Source organism: Ylistrum balloti, unplaced genomic scaffold, assembly GCF_031769215.1.
Source record: "Ylistrum balloti isolate Yb309-2 unplaced genomic scaffold, AGI_CSIRO_Ybal_v1 Utg369750, whole genome shotgun sequence".
Classification (NCBI taxonomy): Eukaryota; Metazoa; Mollusca; class Bivalvia; order Pectinida; family Pectinidae; genus Ylistrum; species Ylistrum balloti.
The window spans coordinates 230001-250115 of record NW_026781954.1 but is presented as its reverse complement, the minus strand read 5'-3'; the positions used below and the strand labels follow the sequence as shown (position 1 = coordinate 250115).

Genomic DNA, 20115 nt, shown 5'->3' with positions numbered 1-20115 from the left:
GTGGGCAAATCGGGAACCTTCCAAGATTACCTAAGGGTTAACTGCAATATTTGTTTACATTATAGAGCCATAACATAAAAATACTGGGGCGTACTCTAAATAACCCACGAAGCGTAAAATCCACAGTAAACCCTTCTAATTTAATTTTGATTGATATTAATTGTTTACTTTTTCAATATTTATTTCATTTAAAACAAGTAACATTGCCTTTAAAATTCGATTACCGTGTGAAAAATATTTATCTGTTGACGTTATGCATAAGCCAATGAAAACAGATGTTATTTTTTGTTGCGACCAATCAAAAGACAGCATCAACTGACGCACTTTCATTCACAGCGACCCGGGGTGACATGAGAAACAGGAGATAGCCATCTAGCTGGATCTTATAACCAAAATAAAGGTACAGTTGCTGAAACTTGAGTAACACATTAAACCAGACGACGAAATGTTACTTGAGAGCCTTGTCTGTGACATCATTGGCTCACCATGTCGTGGCAATGTGACCGAATCGGAAGTTTGCCAGGTAGATGTAGCGAAATCATCAACTAGATTGCATAGAGTGGAACGAGGTTGTGTTTCATTATGTAATGTAAAATCTAGTGTTGAGTCAAAGGACACCAAGCGAGTAGATGAGGGTAAAGAAGTAGATACCGAAAGGAACGAAGGGAGCAAAGAGGAAGACAACTGTTGAAGGAAGGAAGGCGTATAGGAAGACGACGACACCATTGGTCGGAAGGAGGCGTTGGTGATTAGGCAATCAATGTGGATGGCATCTGTTTAAGGAAGGCAGGATCTGACGTTGAAAATGACACAAGCTATAAGGAGACATACATTGTTGAGGAGGTGGATAGCAGTTGCTGAAAAGAAATGGGCGTTAGAGGTGAGGCAGATGACACATGCTGTAAAAAACGGGCATTAATGGCGAGGCAGATGACACGTGCTGTAAAGAAAGGCTCATTGGTGATGAGATGGACGACATGTATTGTAAAGTAACGGTCGTTGGTGTTGAGGTGAATGACACGTGCTGTAAAGAAATTGTCGTTGGTGGTGAGATAGATGACACATGCTGTAAGAAAAACGGGCGTTGGTGGTGAGGTAGATGGCACATGCTGTAAGGAAAAGGGTGTTGATGGTGAGACAAATCGCACTTGCTGTAAAAAAAGGATCATTGGTGGTGAGGTGGATAACACGTGCTCTAATGAATGACGGGAAAGAATATAGACGGAGATGAGAACCAGTATCTGTTGTTAGAGATGATAGACTGGGGCGTGGTCCAGTATCTGTTGTTGGAGATGATAGACCGGGGCGTGGTCCAGTATCTGTTGTTAGAGATGATACACGGAGGTGTGGAACAGTATCTGTTGTTAGAGACGATAGACAGAGATGTGGGTAAGTATCTGTTGTTAGAGACGATAGACGGAGGTGTGGTACAGTATCTGTTGTTAGAGATGATAGACGGAGGTGTGGGCAAGTATCTATTGTTAGAGATGATAGACGGAGGAGTGGGCAAGTATCTGTTGTTAGAGACGATAGACGGAGGTGTGGTACAGTATCTGTTGTTAGAGATGATAGACAGAGGTGTGGGCAAGTATCTGTTGTTAGATATGATAGACGGAGTTGTGGGCAAGTATCTGTTGTTAGAGACGATAGACGGAGGTGTGGTACAGTATCTGTTGTTAGAGATGATAGACAGAGGTGTGGGCAAGTATCTGTTGCTAGAGATGATAGACAAAGGTGTGGGCAAGTATCTGTTGTTAGAGATGATAGACAGAGGTGTGGGCAAGTATCTGTTGTTAGAGATGATAGACGGAGGTGTGGAACAGTATCTGTTGTTAGAGATGATAGACGAAGATGTTGTACAGTATTCGTTGTTAGAGATGATAGACAGAGGTATGGTACAGTATCTGTTGTTAGAGATAATAGAAAGAGGTGTGGAACAGTATCTTTTGTTAGAGATGATAGACGGGGGCGAGGTACAGTATCTGTTGTTAGAGATGACAGACGGAGGTCTGGAACAGTATCTGTTGTTAGAGATGATAGACGTGGCTCTGTTTAGTATCTGTTGTTAGAGATGATAGACGGAGATGTGGTACAGTATCGGTTGTTAGAGATGATAGACAGAGGTGTGGTACAGTATCTGTTGTTAGAGATAATAGAAAGAGGTGTGGAACAGTATCGGTTGTTAGAGATGATAGACAGAGGTGTGGTACAGCATCTGTTGTTAGAGATGATAGACAGAGGTGTGGGCAAGTATCTGTTGTTAGAGATGATAGAGGAGGTGTGGTACAATATCTGTTGTTAGAGATGATAGACGAAGGTGTGGAACAGTATCTGTTGTTAGAGATGCTAGACGGAGGGGTGTTAAGGTATCTGTTGTTAGAGATGATAGACGGGGGTGTGGTACAGTATCTGTTGTTAGAGATGATAGACAGAGGTGTGGTCAAGTATCTGTTGTTAGTGATGATAGACAGAGGTGTGGTACAGCATCTGTTGTTAGAGATGATAGACAGAGGTGTGGGCAAGTATCTGTTGTTAGAGATGACAGAAGGAGGTGTGGTACAATATCTGTTGTTAGAGATGATAGACGAAGGTGTGGAACAGTATCTGTTGTTAGAGATGCTAGACGGAGGGGTGTTAAGGTATCTGTTGTTAGAGATGATAGACGGGGGTGTGGTACAGTATCTGTTGTTAGAGATGATAGACAGAGGTGTGGGCAAGTATCTGTTGTTAGAGATGATAGAAGGAGGTGTGGAACCGTATCTGTTGTTAGAGATGATAGACAGAGGTGTGGGCAAGTATCTGTTGTTAGAGATGATAGAAGGAGGTGTGGAACAGTATCTGTTGTTAGAGATGCTAGACGGAGAGGTGTTGAGGTATCTGTTGTTAGAGATGATAGACGGAGGTGTGGGCAAGTATCTGTTGTTAGAGATGATAGACGGGGGTGTGGTACAGTATCTATTGTTAGAGATGATAGACGGAGGTGTGGTACAGTATCTGTTGTTAGAGATAATAGACAGAGGTGTGGTACAGCATCTGTTGTTAGAGATGATAGACGGAGTTGTGGTACAATATCTGTTGTAAGAGATAATAGACAGAAGTGTGGTACAGTATCCGTTGTTAGAGATGACAGAAGGAGGTGTGGTACAGTATCTGTTGTTAGAGATGATAGACGGAGGTGTGGTACAGTATCCGTTGTTAGAGATGACAGAAGGAGGTGTGGTACAGTATCTGTTGTTAGAGATGATAGACGGAGTTGTGGTACAGTATCTGTTGTTAGAGATGATAGACGGAGTTGTGGTACAGTATCTGTTGTTAGAGATGATAGAAGGAGGTGTGGTACAGTATCTGTTGTTAGAGATGATAGACGGAGTTGTGGTACAGTATCTGTTGTTAGAGATGATAGAAGGAGGTGTGGTACAGTATCTGTTGTTAGAGATGAAGGACATGAGTTTTAATGTGTAACAAGAACAAAATTATCCTATACAGAAAATGACATTTTATATTTACATAATAAGATCGTCCCGGCGCAAAAATAAATACAATTTAATTCGAGTAGATGTACAGCAAATTTATATATATCGGGATTTTTTTAATCCACTTTAAAAGGATCAGCCTTGACAAATTCATTTGTTTCCTTAAATGAGGTAAATATTACATTTCCGTTGGCTAAAGGAATATTGGCAGAAAGACTTAAATACTGTACTTACATTAAGTTAATGGTTGATGATGAAAAATTACTTATATTGATTTATATTGAATGTGAATAACATACCAGCGATGTCGCTGTTAGGGTTTTTTTTATCCGTCTACGGTTTTACACATGGATATCTATACAATAGTACATCGATTTGTGAAATGAATCGAAAACTGGTGGTGTCGATTTAATTATGACTGGGTTGGCCTACCCCCTGCGTAGACAATGGTGGTATATATTACTATTGTGAAAATAATCCTCTCTCGATCCCAGTTCATTAATTTTATGCACGACAAGAATCGATCGACACTCTACCAATGTAGTGCACATTGTGTAAAATATACATTGGGTATCTTGGAATATGATACTGTATATACTTATGGTGTTCAGTACATGTCAGTCTATCTAAATTTTGGTTGTGTATTTCTATACGGTTTTATAGTTGTACCCGAGAGACGATTTGCTCACTGCCCAAAATTAGTTTTTAAACATTAATTAACCAATATGACTTATTTGCTTGTGTGACAGATTATTTTGATCCGTGAACAGCCATGCCCATTTTATCATTGTAGTCGATACCTATCTGAACACCATGCGGGAGGCCCAACGCAATTCATCCAGAGCAATTGAGTAAATGGCTTGCTCAATAACACAACCACGACAGCACAGGATGATCTGGGCCCGTTTTCATGAAACCGTTCTCATATTTAAGCATGAATTTTGAGCTCAAACCTTATGTCTTGTTTAAGTTAGAAATTAATAAATAAGGCTGCTTTTGCCGAAGATTTACAGACAATTTTGAAAGGACTTCAAGTCAAAGATATATTCAAGGTTTAAATTTGACATTTGTATTATTTTATATTTTAGATGAATTATCAAAAAGTTTGCTTGAACACAAAATCTATGCTTGAGTATGAGAATGGTTTCATGAATACGGGCCCTGATCTCACTTTCTTTAAAATCAAACAGCTCCGGTCAGGACTCGAACCACAGTTCTTCATATGATGTTTTGAAGTGTTCATTGAGGAAGATTATTACGGTTCCTCAATGATTACTGCAGTACGTGTAGCGAGTATATGTGTACAACTGCTGTATTAACGCAATAATGCGACACTTGATAGATCAATACTTTTCTCTAAATATTACATACTTCTGATTTTTTTCACTCTAAGCTTCAGCGAGAGTTAATCATCAATTGCCAGTATTGCTTGGTTTCTGCACAACTAATGCTTCACATTTTTAATTTGTCTGTCACGTTCACCACCAGGAACGCAACAACCGAAACATTTATTGAAAACAATAATAATAAAGGTGAAAATTACCGAAGATGAAAATCATTTTGTTGACGTTTTGTTTCCTTTATAATATCATTGACTGAATACGACTCATGTGAACTGAAAAAAAAACCTTGCCCACTACTCTTAACACCACCGTAACAGTCCATTTCCCCCCTCGTTCCTCCAATTTATGGAATGTCAGTCGGAACTGGACAGTGTATGTTCAATGAGAAGAACGAGGCAAGCAAATCCAACACGTTTTATAAGATATGCCTTGATTTATCCATGACACATTTACATTATAATGACGTCGGGGTTGTGAATCCAATTGACAAAGCCCGTGATCGCAATTTCTCACCATCGTGTACAAAATAGTTTAGAAATACCTTTGCAAAAGGTGTCATTTTCATCTAGATAATTTGTCCTATAAAGAAACGCTCGGCACATTAAACATGTCATACTATGATGAAATAAGTTTACACAATATGCTAATTTTTCGACTTGTGAAACGTCATACCCTACTTGTACCCTGCTTAACACTTATGTGAACGGCTCACTCCATGTCACGATTTGAAAGAAAAAGGAAAAAACGTATTTGTGTCTAACAAGAAAATATTTTATCATTTTTCGTTTTGTGATTTGCGTCTTTATTTTCAACATAATTTTTTGTTTATATGTTTATATGGAAAATCATTCTATTAGTTAACATGGTTATAAACGTTATGGGTTATATCGCGGAAGAATAACGGCGAATAAACAGTCTCCAGCCGTCGTCCTTTCGCTTTTCAATCGACGTGTACATGTTGTGGCTTCAGTCAAGATTGATGGTATATTGACAAATTTCCATCCCGAAAGCTCGAATGTTATTATGTAAGCTGACTAATGACATACAAAACATTCTAGAGGTTTTTCCTCTGTTGTTGTTGTCAAGGATGCCGCCATATTTTTGCCCAACGTCAAATCGTGTCCCTGATCACAAGGTACACACGTAGTCCTGAAGCCGTTTAAAGAAGTGTAGTGTGACAGTTAAGGAACGACAACTCTGGTTGATATTCTACATCCCACGACGTAAATGCCTATTAAACAATAATATCATTGAAATATTCATTCAAAGGATCGTGTCATTATTATACATTATTAATAGGAATGGAATTTTCTAACAAAGAAATAGAAGAGATTGATTAACAACGTCATCGATATGATTCAATTACTTCCTAATTATAAACTACAATAATAAAACCTGGAATTTATCAATCATCCGTCAAACGTTATTGATGCAGGATAACCTTTACAATTTATACTCATTGTCCTTTACCCGAAATATGATAGCCAGTTTCACAACGTACTCTTTTATATCTATTCATTCTTGTATCAGGACTATTCTAAATGTTTCCTCGGGGAGTTTGAAGAAAGATCTCAAACATCAAAAAATATCATATGAATATTCAGTTCTATATTTTGACAAAAGAAAAATGTCGATATTTCGAAATTATATTCTGTATACACAATAGGTAGCGAAACCTTTCAATACTACACATATTGTACTGCATGCTATGAAATATCATTTAAAGATACACGTGTCTATTTTATCTTTGCCATCATGATCTATCGACTCACTATCTAGTGTTCCTTTGTATCTGATTGTACGCAATCTTTACAGGTAATATATCATATTATACCAGTTTCACAGAGCCACTTTAAATGTGGCACTGCTAAGTTATACATTGTCCTCAAAGCGGTCATAGACTTAACTACAGGAATTATGTAAATGTAACTTCATCATACATGTATGAATTTCTTGCGAATTCTAAAAGCTGAGCGAAACAGCTATATGAATGATCTTCGCATTCAATCTAGAGAACAATGCTGACTTTTTAAATTTTTTTATAACAAACGAGACCAAGTGTAGAAAACTATTTCTTTTTTAGTTTGTACCGTATTAACGATGGTACTGTAGTATTGTAACGAATTTTTTTAAGAATATAAAATGTTTAATCTAATATCACCAGAAATTCAGACGAGGCCATTGAAGATGTAGATTTTAATCTCTATAGTTTCAACATTATGGTGTTTTAAACATTAGACATGCCGACTTATTATTTTTGAAGAGGTTACCAGCTTTGTAAGAAGTTTGAAAAATGGCAAAAGCCTTACACTAAAAATCAAGGGTGTTATTACTAGTCTAACAAAATGTAACGAGTGTTGTGAACACCAAGAGATTGGAAACCTATTTCATTTGCTTAATCTATCATATTAAAATCCTATCATATCTATTTGCTTATCGTAAGGAGTCTATTTTAGATTTAGATTATTCGTGAGAATCAAAAAGGTTTCCTGGTGTATTGAAGGACGTGTTAAACAGATGTATCATACAAAGCTATTCACAGAAAAAAAATACCTGACCTTATTCTACTCATAGATTATGAAAACGCCTACGATTTAATTTCTTGCATTGTTCCTCATTATTTCTTTCATATTCATTCAGGCTAAGTACTTTTGTTATCAATTAAAATCAAACTATAAATAAATACTATCTCCATTGTCGCACAGCCTGGTCGCTTCATCGAGTTCCTCAACTTTAAATTAGACGCTTTCGTGTATTTGTTCAGGCATTCCCAAAGCCGAGAAAAAAAATGACTTTAACTGCCTCTTATCAACAGATACGTCATAAAATCAACATAACATGTTACCTGAACAAGAATATTAGCAATGGGGTATGGATATTGGATTATGGCCATCACGCCTCTGTCAAAAGTCTTGTGCTCGTCGTCTCATACCATTGACCAGACACACGTTGATCCAAATAATCCCACACATGCTGTATTGGGTTAATGTCTGATGATATTGCAGGTTATGTGAGCGTCTATTCAATTCTTGTTGAAAATAGTCTTGCTTTAGACGGGGTCTGTGTGGTTTGGGATCGGCATCTATTAGAATTGGCCGATCAGAAAATGGATGGGCATCAAAATGCGGAACAAACAGAAACCGAAGGATAGATTCAAAGTACTTCTGTCCATTTTAAATGTTATCAAAGACATACAGGCAAAGCTTAGATTGAAAAAAGCAGTCCCATGCAGTAACACCGCAACCAACAATAATTAATGCTATGCCTAGAATGTGTTTCTAGTATGATTTGTTGTAATTCTCCAAACACGGACTTCGGCGTCTGTCGATCTAAGAAAAGAATGCCTTTCATCAGACCAGTGATAACTTCACCAAGACCAAATATTCCTTGTCCAATGCCATGCGTCCATTGCACTGTCCTCTAAGCCTGTTGGCAATAGTGAATAGATCTCTCCTTGCCTGTCCTCACAGACTCTACATAGCGGTATCTATAAAGACTTTCGTGGCTTGCCAGACCCCGGACATTCTTCAACACGCCCGGTTTGGTTCAGACGCTGCATTAATAGAGAAATAGCAGAACGGTTGACATTAAAACGTGCAGCTACTTGATTGTATGCCATACAATCTTTCGCCATCTATAATATTGCCGTCAAGTTTCAACGTACCAGATTTTATTAGAGTATGTTCACGTGTGTGATTTACCAGTTATACATGTGCAAATAGCACGTTAGGTGACAAAGCAAAGTTATGTTTTGTTAAAGTACGGGGTACCAAGTTTGAATCGCTTAGTGGTATATGGCACCAAACGACATAAGATGACACCGCTAGGAACATTACTGGGTTTAATTTTATTTAAATGTTTCATTCTGAAGATGCAAGTCCCTAACTAGACTAGAGAAGTTCTCTTTAGCTCGATCGGTTGAGAGTCACACCAGTGAGCCAGAGGTCTCGGATTCGAATCCTAGCGAAGGCTTTGAAATAAATAATGACCTCTGTTACATTTGTCGTATAGGTACAGAACACGCGTATAGGTCGAAGGGCACGTGCGGCTTATATCGGACTGATGGAATTGTTCCAGAAATGTGGAGTGGTTAGATTGTAAGACATCCTAGTGTAAGGTCAGCTCAGAAACAGACCGTTTTAATTCAACATAATTCTATGTACCGGAATTTAAATGATAGTGAAGTTAAGGATATCTGACTGAATGAAGTTCGAATGTTTAGAAATCCGTGCAAACTCATCTAGAAGCATTGTGCTGATGCACTTCTTGTCTCCCTAAAACGAGGTTTCAGGTTTGGTAGCAGGCTTGGTTTAATTAGATAAAAGATGAGAGGAACAGTTTGTCGATTTTGGGCAGTAGTACCCAGTAACACGTATATTGAGGACATATGGATCTCCCTCAGTTGGTATTCTGCAAATGTAATATAGAAATTATAATTAATTTAATCTGCGAATGTCGAATTCTACGCCCTGGAAAAGATCTGAGAACATGAATAGACTTATTTGCAAAGTCTTAGAGTAAAAGATATAAGTGTATTTTAAGACTTTGTTGAATAGGATGTGAAAAATATAAATTTGTTGATAGTATTAACACAAAGTGTACAAGAAAATATCACATAAAATCCCTTCACTAGAAACCCTTAAGAAGGAGTTCAAATGGTACTACATAATGGAATAAAATAAACTTCAGTAAAATTTTTCATTTTCAAAATTCCAACAAAATGAACACTCATTTGAAAACAAAATTCACTCCCAGCTGTCTTTTTTAAAACTTGCAGTGACATTTATCTTGAAACAGTTTCAAATCTTTTAAGAGTGAAAGTATAGGAGCGTGGATATCTTGTAAACTTATATACAAACATCAGTGACCCTTTTTAACTGTCGTAAAGGGAGATAACATGCACGAGCAACATGAATGTACCTTAAAACCTGTCATACTTTTTAAACAAAAATATCCTCCAACTAGCTGATATATAACCATTACTTATTATCATAAACATGCACATTTTTACAATATTTTTCCCATAATCACAAGATCTCTTTCAGCGCCAAGTATGAATTATGTATAAGTCATTTTAATTTAGTAACGAATATTGCTCGATTTTCTTTGTGTAGGTACCAAATGATTCCAGTATTTGAAAATGCCTTGTGCAAATGGAAATAGGGAGGGAAAAAAACTTGAACATGGTTGGTTTGACGAAAAATATGACGGTAATGCATATTCCTCAAACAACCCTATTGAAAATCCCTGGTCATATGAAAGAAAAATAGTAAAATGCTGTAAAGTTCAAATGTTTATGTAAATGAGGATCATGAACATTTTCCTACGAAAATAAACTACTTACTGATTTTTTTTTTGAGTGTGTAAGGTAATACTTCTTAATTGTCCAAGTGAATAAAACACTGCTAGGGTATGTAATCCTGTACAGTGTTAATATTGCGCTACTGATTACAGCACGTCCTTGGTCGACTTTAAAACTAGAGAAATTACACACATGCTTATCCCGATACAACATTATAGAAAGCGTCTAGGTCTGGAAGAGTTACTCCCTTTGTATAAAATGCTTCTGTACAAGTTACTTCCCTTCTCATAGATAGAGCGGCTTTAATCGACAAAGCCGAATATATTGAAGTGTATATCATTTAATCACTAGCCGTCGACAAAAGCCGGTATAGATAACACTGTTGTATCAATAAAAACAAAGTATTTGAAAACAAATAAATACGAACGGTTTGAGGAAATAGATTTCTTATAATGGCTTCAAAATGCTGATATGAGAATAAAAAGAAACACGAAAGAATATTTTGAGAACATCTAAATAGATAGATGAATGCAAATAAATGACCCTACAGTAATGTAGAGATGAGATTTACCACTACAGTAATATAGAGATGAGATTTACCACTACAGTAATATAGAGAGGAGACTTACCACTACAGTAATGTAGAGAGGAGACTTACCACTACAGTAATATAGAGATGAGATTTACCACTACAGTAATATAGAGAGGAGACTTACCACTACAGTAATGTAGAGAGAAGACTTACCACTACGGTAATGTAGAGAGGAGACTTACCACTACAGTATTGTAGAGAGGAGACTTACCACTACAGTAATGGAAAGAGGAAACGTACCACTACAGTAATGTAGAGAGAAGACTTACCACTACAGTAATGTAGAGAGGAGACTTTACATTACAGTAATGTAGAGAGAAGACTTACCACTACAGTAATGTAGAGAGAAGACTTACCACTACAGTAATGTAGAGAGGAGACTTTACATTACAGTAATATAGAGGGGAGACTTACCACTACAGTAATGTAGAGAGGAGACTTACCACTACAGTAATGTAGAGAGAAGACTTACCACTACGGTAATGTAGAGAGGAGACTTTACGTTACAGTAATGTAGAGAGGAGACTTTACATTACAATAATATAGAGAGGAGACTTGCCACTACAGTAATGTAGAGAGGTGACTTTACATTACAGTAATGTAGAGAGAAGACTTACCACTACAGTAATGTAGAGAGGAGACTTTACATTACAGTAATACAGAGGGGAGACTTACCACTACAGTAATGTAGAGAGGAGACTTACCACTACAGTAATGTAGAGAGAAGACTTACCACTACGGTAATGTAGAGAGGAGACTTACCACTACAGTAATGTAGAGAGGAGACTTAACACTACGGTAATGTAGAGAGGAGACTTTACATTACAGTAATGTAGAGAGAAGACTTACCACTACAGTAATGTAGAGAGGAGACTTACCACTACAGTAATGTAGAGATGAGATTTACCACTACAGTAATGTAGAGAGGAGACTTACCACTACAGTAATATAGAGAGGAGACTTACCACTACAGTAATGTAGAGAGGAGACTTTACATTACAATAATATAGAGAGGAGACTTGCCACTACAGTAATGTAGAGAGGTGACTTTACATTACAGTAATGTAGAGAGGAGACTTTACATTACAATAATATAGAGAGGAGACTTGCCACTACAGTAATGTAGAGAGGTGACTTTACATTACAGTAATGTAGAGAGGAGACTTTACATTACAATAATATAGAGAGGAGACTTGCCACTACAGTAATGTAGAGAGGTGACTTTACATTACAGTAATGTAGAGAGAAGACTTATTACTACAGTAATGTAGAGAGGAGACTTTACATTACAGTAATATAGAGGGGAGACTTACCACTACAGTAATGTAGAGAGGAGACTTACCACTACAGTAATGTAGAGAGAAGACTTACCACTACAGTAATGTAGAGAGGAGACTTACCACAACAGTAATGTAGAGAGGAGACTTACCACTACAGTAATGTAGAGAGGAGACTTACCACTACAGTAATGTAGAGAGGAGACTTACCACTACAGTAATGTAGAGAGAAGACTTACCACTACAGAAATGTAGAGAGAAGACTTACCACTACAGTAATGTAGAGAGAAGACTTACCACTACAGTAATGTAGAGAGAAGACTTACCACTACGGTAATGTAGAGATGAGGTTTACCACTACAGTAATGTAGAGAGGAGACTTACCACTACAGTAATGTAGAGAGGAGACTTACCACTACAGTAATGTAGAGAGGAGACCAACAACTACAGTAATGTAGAGAGGAGACAGTAATGTAGAGAGGAGACCAACAGTACTAGAGAGAAGACAGTAATGTAGAGATGAGATTTACCACTACAGTAATGTAGAGAGAACACTTACCACTACAGTAATGTAGAGAGAAGACTTACCACTACGGTAATGTAGAGATGAGGTTTACCACTACAGTAATGTAGAGAGGAGACTTACCACTACAGTAATGTAGAGAGAAGACTTACCACTACAGTAATGTAGAGAGAAGACTTACCACTATAGTAATGTAGAGAGGAGACTTACCACTACAGTAATGTAGAGAGAAGACTTACCACTACAGTAATGTAGAGAGGAGACCAACCACTGAAGATTAAGTGTCAACGGTATGTCCTTATTACTTGACAAACAAATGGTTAATGTTTTATTGTGACGTTCTCTATCACCCACATGAAATTTATACTTAGTATCCCCTCATTGTTTTTGTTTATTTCATTTCCGTGATGGCATAGGACAACATTATAGGTTGTCTGGAGGGATGGTCGGGTAGCACAGTTGTAACAGTTGAATTTGAGTTTGATTAAGATGACATGTTGGCATTTTCCCATTTTTAAAGAGAGGTTTACACTCCAGTATGATTCAAGGATGATCTTACCGATATGTTTAAATTGCACAACAAAAAGACATTAGTATAGAAATAGATCGATTTCTATCATTTCAGTCAATTGAAAAGATGGCATATCATCAGCACTTAGTTATATGAATTTATTTTCAACACAATGTCATGCAGTTGACAAAACGTTTAGTTTTTCTGTGTCTTTTTCCTTGGTTTTGTTTAATGTGTGAAATGTGTTGTTTCTTCATCAGGAACGAACTAGAGAGTGAACCCTAGGTTGTTGGTCTTGATCCATCAGAGTCTGCAATAAATTCTGTATTTAATCAGTAAAAAAATAAATACAGGCAGGCAGGCAGACATATCGTTTGTATATTTTACCAAAATCATGCGGTTGACATGGTGACCTGTCAATCTAATGAATATTAGGTATGCAGGTCTCTGTCCTTGAACTCGGTATCATGTTTTAATGTTTAAACACATACCACTAGTGCTGTTTGTTTTAATTTATAACTATATGGCGTAATCTTTCTGGTCTATTTCGACCTGGATATTAGTATACAGCGTCCCCCTGGTTATATTTAACACTTTATATTTCAGGCTGTTGATCCCGTCTGTTTTCATTCTCTCAGTAGCAGTGGCTAGTAACGTCATCCTGAAGAAAACATGGCACATGCTTTATAAATACACAATGTCACGGGGAAAAAAATAGGAGAGATAATATCAGCATGAAGGGATCTGAATTCAGACACAAATTGTTTGAAGAAAAGGAAAAATAACAAATGGAAGGTTTAAACAGAAGCCTCTTAAAAAGTACAACACGAAAAAGTCAAGATATAGACAAGTGACAGGAAGAGAAAACGGATGTAATACAATTTGATTTGTTATCTCCTCACGCGAATAGCACCTTTTATCATAAACTTAGATCTAGATACAGTAGAGTCAAACAACGAATTAAATTGCAGCTGTTTCGTCCCTCTGAGACTCTTCAGGGGCTTAAATAAGCCCCATATTTAATAAATATCGAACTCTGGTAGTTTCACTAGCTGTATTTTGATATGCCCAAATAGAAAAATCCGTCTTTTTGTCAGATATGAACACAATCTACTGTGAATCAATTATTTTTCGTGAGGGATTATATTTCGCGTTTATTCGCGAGCAGCATTATTCGCGAATTCAAACCATTCGCGAATACATTTTTGTTTTTGTTGTCCTTCAATAAATGACTTTTGTAGTATGGTACCTGCGAATTCATGTATTCGGAAATGAAATAGTCACATTTCTTTCGCGAAATTAAATCCTCGCTAACAACAATTCATCTACAGTATATAGTAAGTATCACTGAATACTGTAATCAAACGTACCTTTTAGGATTAGGCATATTGTGTTTATCTCTTGTATGCTTTATCATCTTGTAGCGCGAAATCTTCATACTGTATCTTTGTATCTTCAAAGAGGCATTCCTTAATCTAAATACAAGGATAAATATGAATTATTACAAAATCAGAAATAAAACAAATTGTCAAGCAATTGCGAGTCAGAGTCGCTTGTACATTAAAAATATTTCTAACGGCTTAATCTTATGTATTAAGAAAATACCGACAGGCTATCAGAATATAATACACACTAAAAACAGAAGAAATTTACATGACGACCTATGAAAATGTACCAGGGAAATAAGATATTGGGTTCAATGAGGAATATTTAAATTATTGTCAATTCAAATACGTCCAAATTCATAGCGCACGTAAAAAGAAAATATTTCCAAAGAAATCACTCTGGCGGCTACAATCTACTTTTTTTGTTGTTGTTTCTGGAAACAGTAAAGGAGAGAACGACCTAGTATTCCTATATCTTGTTAAAGCGACTAGTGTGAAATGATTAATCTATTATAGAAAGTATACTTATACAGCTAACATATGTATATTCTAAACAACAATAAGATATGGCACTTATTCGGAGAGAAACAATAGTAACGTTTGATATGCAGCCATTGTCATCGCCACAAGGCTATCACACATACTAGGCTGAGTAATACTAAAGACAAGAAGCTGACCAGGACTATTTTCAAATCAATCAAAGGACACATATTAGTGATAATACTACATTAATGTTTTGGTGTCAAGAATGTTGCGTTTAACAGTATTTACCAATGAATTATATCTATAAGGACCATTTCTGCTTGTGTTGGAGAGACGGCGATCAGAATTCACTTACATCAGAATTAGATGAAGTAGCATTACTTATATCTCTTCTTGAAGATTAAACCATGATAACATATTTTTGATCGAACAAGTCAGTGTTGTTTCCTCAAGTAGATATATCAATGAATACATATTTTAGGTAATAACAATCTATCGATCAATGAACTTACACCAGGTTCATTTACCCACCCAAGATACAAGAAAATACTGATATTTTAACAGATGTTTTACACTCAACCTCAAAATCGATGAAAATAAGGCAAATATGAACAAAACAAAAATGTACAAAGAAGCTCTTGAAAACGTACAAGGAGAATAAGACAAGGTGTTTCGGAAGAGCTAGCATCTTCTGCTTCATCGACGTCACCCACCATTGAATTCTGGTGAATCAGAGTAACTAATATCATGCTCCTTAGTTAAGATAAGTTAAACAGCAACACTAGGTATGACAATGATTAGCAATCACACCAAACTCCAAATCATACAACAAAAAACCTCAAAAAAATCCACAATCATCATCAACCTCCATCTCTCGAAACCCGATAATGTCATTTATCAGTTGCCGATATTGTGCACGGAAATCTTAATATTTTAAACAGGCCCTGAATAACCAATCATATGCGACATGTAAGCACCAAAGATTATGCATGCTGGGACCCGTGCCTTAAAGCACATCGATCGATACCACAACGGTAAATGCACAGTCGCTCAGGTGAGACGACACATCAATAATTGGTGTTTAGACACAATACCTGGCAGATAAGTCGTCATCTTCACCACCCCAGCCAAAGTATAGGTTTGGAAAACCATTTATTTTTTCAACATCATTTTGTCGGCAATGGATTGATACGGCAGCCTTTAATAAGGATAAAGATAGCAGATTCAGTGTAATGTGGAAGATAGTGATATTGATTGTAGTTCGTATGATACATTTTTTTGTTACGCATGGTGTTTTGTGGTACATGTTGTCGTTATGTTTGGTGTTTGGTGGTGCATTTTGTCGATATGTTTGGTGTTTTGTGGTACATTTTGTCGTTATGTTTGGTGATTGTGGTACATTTTGTCGTTATGTTTGGTGTTTTGTGGTACATTTTGTCGTTATGTTTGGTGTTTTGTGGTACATGTTGTCGTTATGTTTGGTGTTTGATGGTGCATTTTGTCGATATGTTTGGTGTTTTGTGGTACATTTTGTCGTTATTTTTGGTGATTGTGGTACATTTTGTCGTTATGTTTGGTGTTTTGTGGTACATTTTGTCGTTATGTTTGGTGTTTTGTGGTACATGTTGTCGTTATGTTTGGTGGTACATATGTTTGGTGATTGTGGTACATTTTGTCGTTATGTTTGGTGTTTTGTGGTACATTTTGTCGTTATGTTTGGTGTTTTGTGGTACATCTTGTCGTTATGTTTGGTGTTTTGTGGTACATTTTGTCGTTATGTTTGGTGTTTTGTGGTACATTTTGTCGTTATGTTTGGTGATTGTGGTACATGTTGTCGTTATGTTTGGTGTTTTGTGGTACATTTTGTCGTTATGTTTGGTGTTTTGTGGTACATCTTGTCGTTATGTTTGGTGTTTTGTGGTACATTTTGTCGTTATGTTTGGTGTTTTGTGGTACATTTTGTCGTTATGTTTGGTGTTTTGTGGTACATGTTGTCGTTATGTTTGGTGTTTGGTGGTGCATTTTGTCGATATGTTTGGTGTTTTGTGGTACATTTTGTCGTTATGTTTGGTGTTTTGTGGTACATTTTGTCGTTATGTTTGGTGTTTTGTGGTACATTTTGTCGTTATGTTTGGTGTTTTGTGGTACATTTTGTCGTTATGTTTGGTGTTTTGTGGTACATCTTGTCGTTATGTTTGGTGTTTTGTGGTACATTTTGTCGTTATGTTTGGTGTTTTGTGGTACATTTTGTCGTTATGTTTGGTGTTTTGTGGTACATTTTGTCGTTATGTTTGGTGTTTTGTGGTACATTTTGTCGTTATGTTTGGTGTTTTGTGGTACATGTTGTCGTTATGTTTGGTGGTACATTTTGTCGTTATGTTTGGTGATTGTGGTACATTTTGTCGTTATGTTTGGTGTTTTGTGGTACATTTTGTCGTTATGGTTTGGTGTTTTGTGGTACATTTTGTCGTTATGTTTGGTGATTTGTGTAAATTTTGTCGTTATGTTTGGTGATTTTGGTACATTTTGTGGTTATGTTTGGTGTTTTGTGTAAAAGTTTGTAGTTAAGGTGTGTGATAAGTTGAAAATTTTGTCTATATGTTTGGTGTTTTGTGGTATTTTGTCGTTATGTTTGGTGTTTTGTGGTACATTTTGTCGTTATGTTTGGTGTTTTGTGGTACATTTTGTCGTTATGTTTGGTGTTTTGTGGTACATTTTGTCGTTATGTTTGGTGTTTTGTGGTACATCTTGTCGTTATGTTTGGTGTTTTGTGGTACATTTTGTCGTTATGTTTGGTGTTTTGTGGTACATTTTGTCGTTATGTTTGGTGTTTTGTGGTACATTTTGTCGTTATGTTTGGTGTTTTGTGGTACATTTTGTCGTTATGTTTGGTGTTTTGTGGTACATTTTGTCGTTATGTTTGGTGTTTTGTGGTACATTTTGTCGTTATGTTTGGTGTTTTGTGGTACATTTTGTCGTTATGTTTGGTGTTTTGTGGTACATGTTGTCGTTATGTTTGGTGGTACATTTTGTCGTTATGTTTGGTGATTGTGGTACATTTTGTCGTTATGTTTGGTGTTTTGTGGTACATTTTGTCGTTATGTTTGGTGTTTTGTGGTACATTTTGTCGTTATGTTTGGTGTTTTGTGGTACATGTTGTCGTTATGTTTGGTGTTTGGTGGTGCATTTTGTCGTTATTTTGTCGTTATGTTTGGTGTTTTGTGGCATATTTTGTCGTTATGTTTGGTGTTTTGTGGTACATTTTGTCGTTATGTTTGGTGTTTTGTGGTACATTTTGTCGTTATGTTTGGTGTTTTGTGGTACATCTTTCGTTATGTTTGGTGTTTTGTGGTACATTTTGTCGTTATGTTTGGTGTTTTGTGGTACATTTTGTCGTTATGTTTGGTGTTTTGTGGTACATTTTGTCGTTATGTTTGGTGTTTTGTGGTACATTTTGTCGTTTTGGTGTTTTGTGGTACATTTTGTCATGTTGTGGTACATGTTGTCGTTATGTTTGGTGTTTGGTGGTGCATTTTGTCGATATGTTTGGTGTTTTGTGGTACATTTTGTCGTTATGTTTGGTGTTTTGTGGTACATTTTGTCGTTATGTTTGGTGTTTTGTGGTGCATTTTGTCGATATGTTTGGTGATTGTGGTACATTTTGTCGTTATGTTTGGTGTTTTGTGGTACATGTTGTCGTTATGTTTGGTGGTACATTTTGTCGTTATGTTTGGTGATTGTGGTACATTTTGTCGTTATGTTTGGTGTTTTGTGGTACATTTTGTCGTTATGTTTGGTGTTTTGTGGTACATCTTGTCGTTATGTTTGGTGTTTTGTGGTACATTTTGTCGTTATGTTTGGTGTTTTGTGGTAAATTTTGTCGTTATGTTTGGTGTTTTGTGGTACATGTTGTCGTTATGTTTGGTGTTTGGTGGTGCATTTTGTCGATATGTTTGGTGTTTTGTGGTACATTTTGTCGTTATGTTTGGTGTTTTGTGTTTTGTCGTTATGTTTGGTGTTTTGTGGTACATTTTGTCGTTATGTTTGGTGTTTTGTGGTACATCTTGTCGTTATGTTTGGTGTTTTGTGGTACATTTTGTCGTTATGTTTGGTGTTTTGTGGTACATTTTGTCGTTATGTTTGTGTTTTGTGGTACATCTTGTCGTTATGTTTGGTGTTTTGTGGTACATTTTGTCTTATGTTTGGTGTTTTGTGGTACATTTTGTCGTTATGTTTGGTGATTGTGGTACATGTTGTCGTTATGTTTGGTGTTTTGTGGTACATTTTGTCGTTATGTTTGGTGTTTTGTGGTACATCTTGTCGTTATGTTTGGTGTTTTGTGGTACATTTTGTCGTTATGTTTGGTGTTTTGTGGTACATTTTGTCGTTATGTTTGGTGTTTTGTGGTACATTTTGTCGTTATGTTTGGTGTTTTGTGGTACATCTTGTCGTTATGTTTGGTGTTTTGTGGTACATTTTGTCGTTATGTTTGGTGTTTTGTGGTACATTTTGTCGTTATGTTTGGTGTTTGGTGGTGCATTTTGTCGATATGTTTGGTGTTTCGTGGTACATTTTGTCGTTATGTTTGGTGATTGTGGTACATTTTGTGGTACATTTTGTCGTTATGTTTGGTGTTTTGTGGTACATTTTGTTTATGTTTGGTGTTTTGTGGTACATCTTGTCGTTATGTTTGGTGTTTTGTGGTACATTTTGTCGTTATGTTTGGTGTTTTGTGGTACATTTTGTCGTTATGTTTGGTGTTTTGTGGTACATTTTGTCGTTATGTTTGGTGTTTTGTGGTACATTTTGTCGTTATGTTTGGTGTTTTGTGGTACATTTTGTCATTATGTATGCTGCTTTGTGGTACATGTTGTCGTGCGTTTGTTAAGAGCTTTTGTCGCTGTGTGTCGGTTAAGTTAAGTCATTGTGTGTTGGTATTGTGATACATGTTGTCATTTTGTGTTGGATTTTGTTTTGGAATTTGTGATCTTTTAATTTTCTGCTGTATTTTTTGGTGAATTTTGTAGTTGTACAATGACTTTATGGTACATTTTATCGTGAGCTATTGTTGTGGTAAACTTTGTTATTGTGTGTTGGTTTTGTTATTCATTTTGTTATCGTGTACTGATTTTGTCGTATATTCTGTTGTTATGTGGTAGTTAAGAGGTATTTTTATCGTATGTTGTTTAAATGGCACTTTTGTCACTGGGCATTGCATTTGCGGTA

General features: G+C 36.4%; 1 pseudogene; it reads right to left on the bottom strand.

Annotated features, from left to right (window-relative positions):
* Positions 1–13540: 13540 nt before the first annotated feature.
* LOC132543271 (beta-1,4-N-acetylgalactosaminyltransferase bre-4-like) overlaps positions 13541–20115 on the bottom strand; it is a 13406-nt pseudogene continuing 6831 nt past the window's right edge.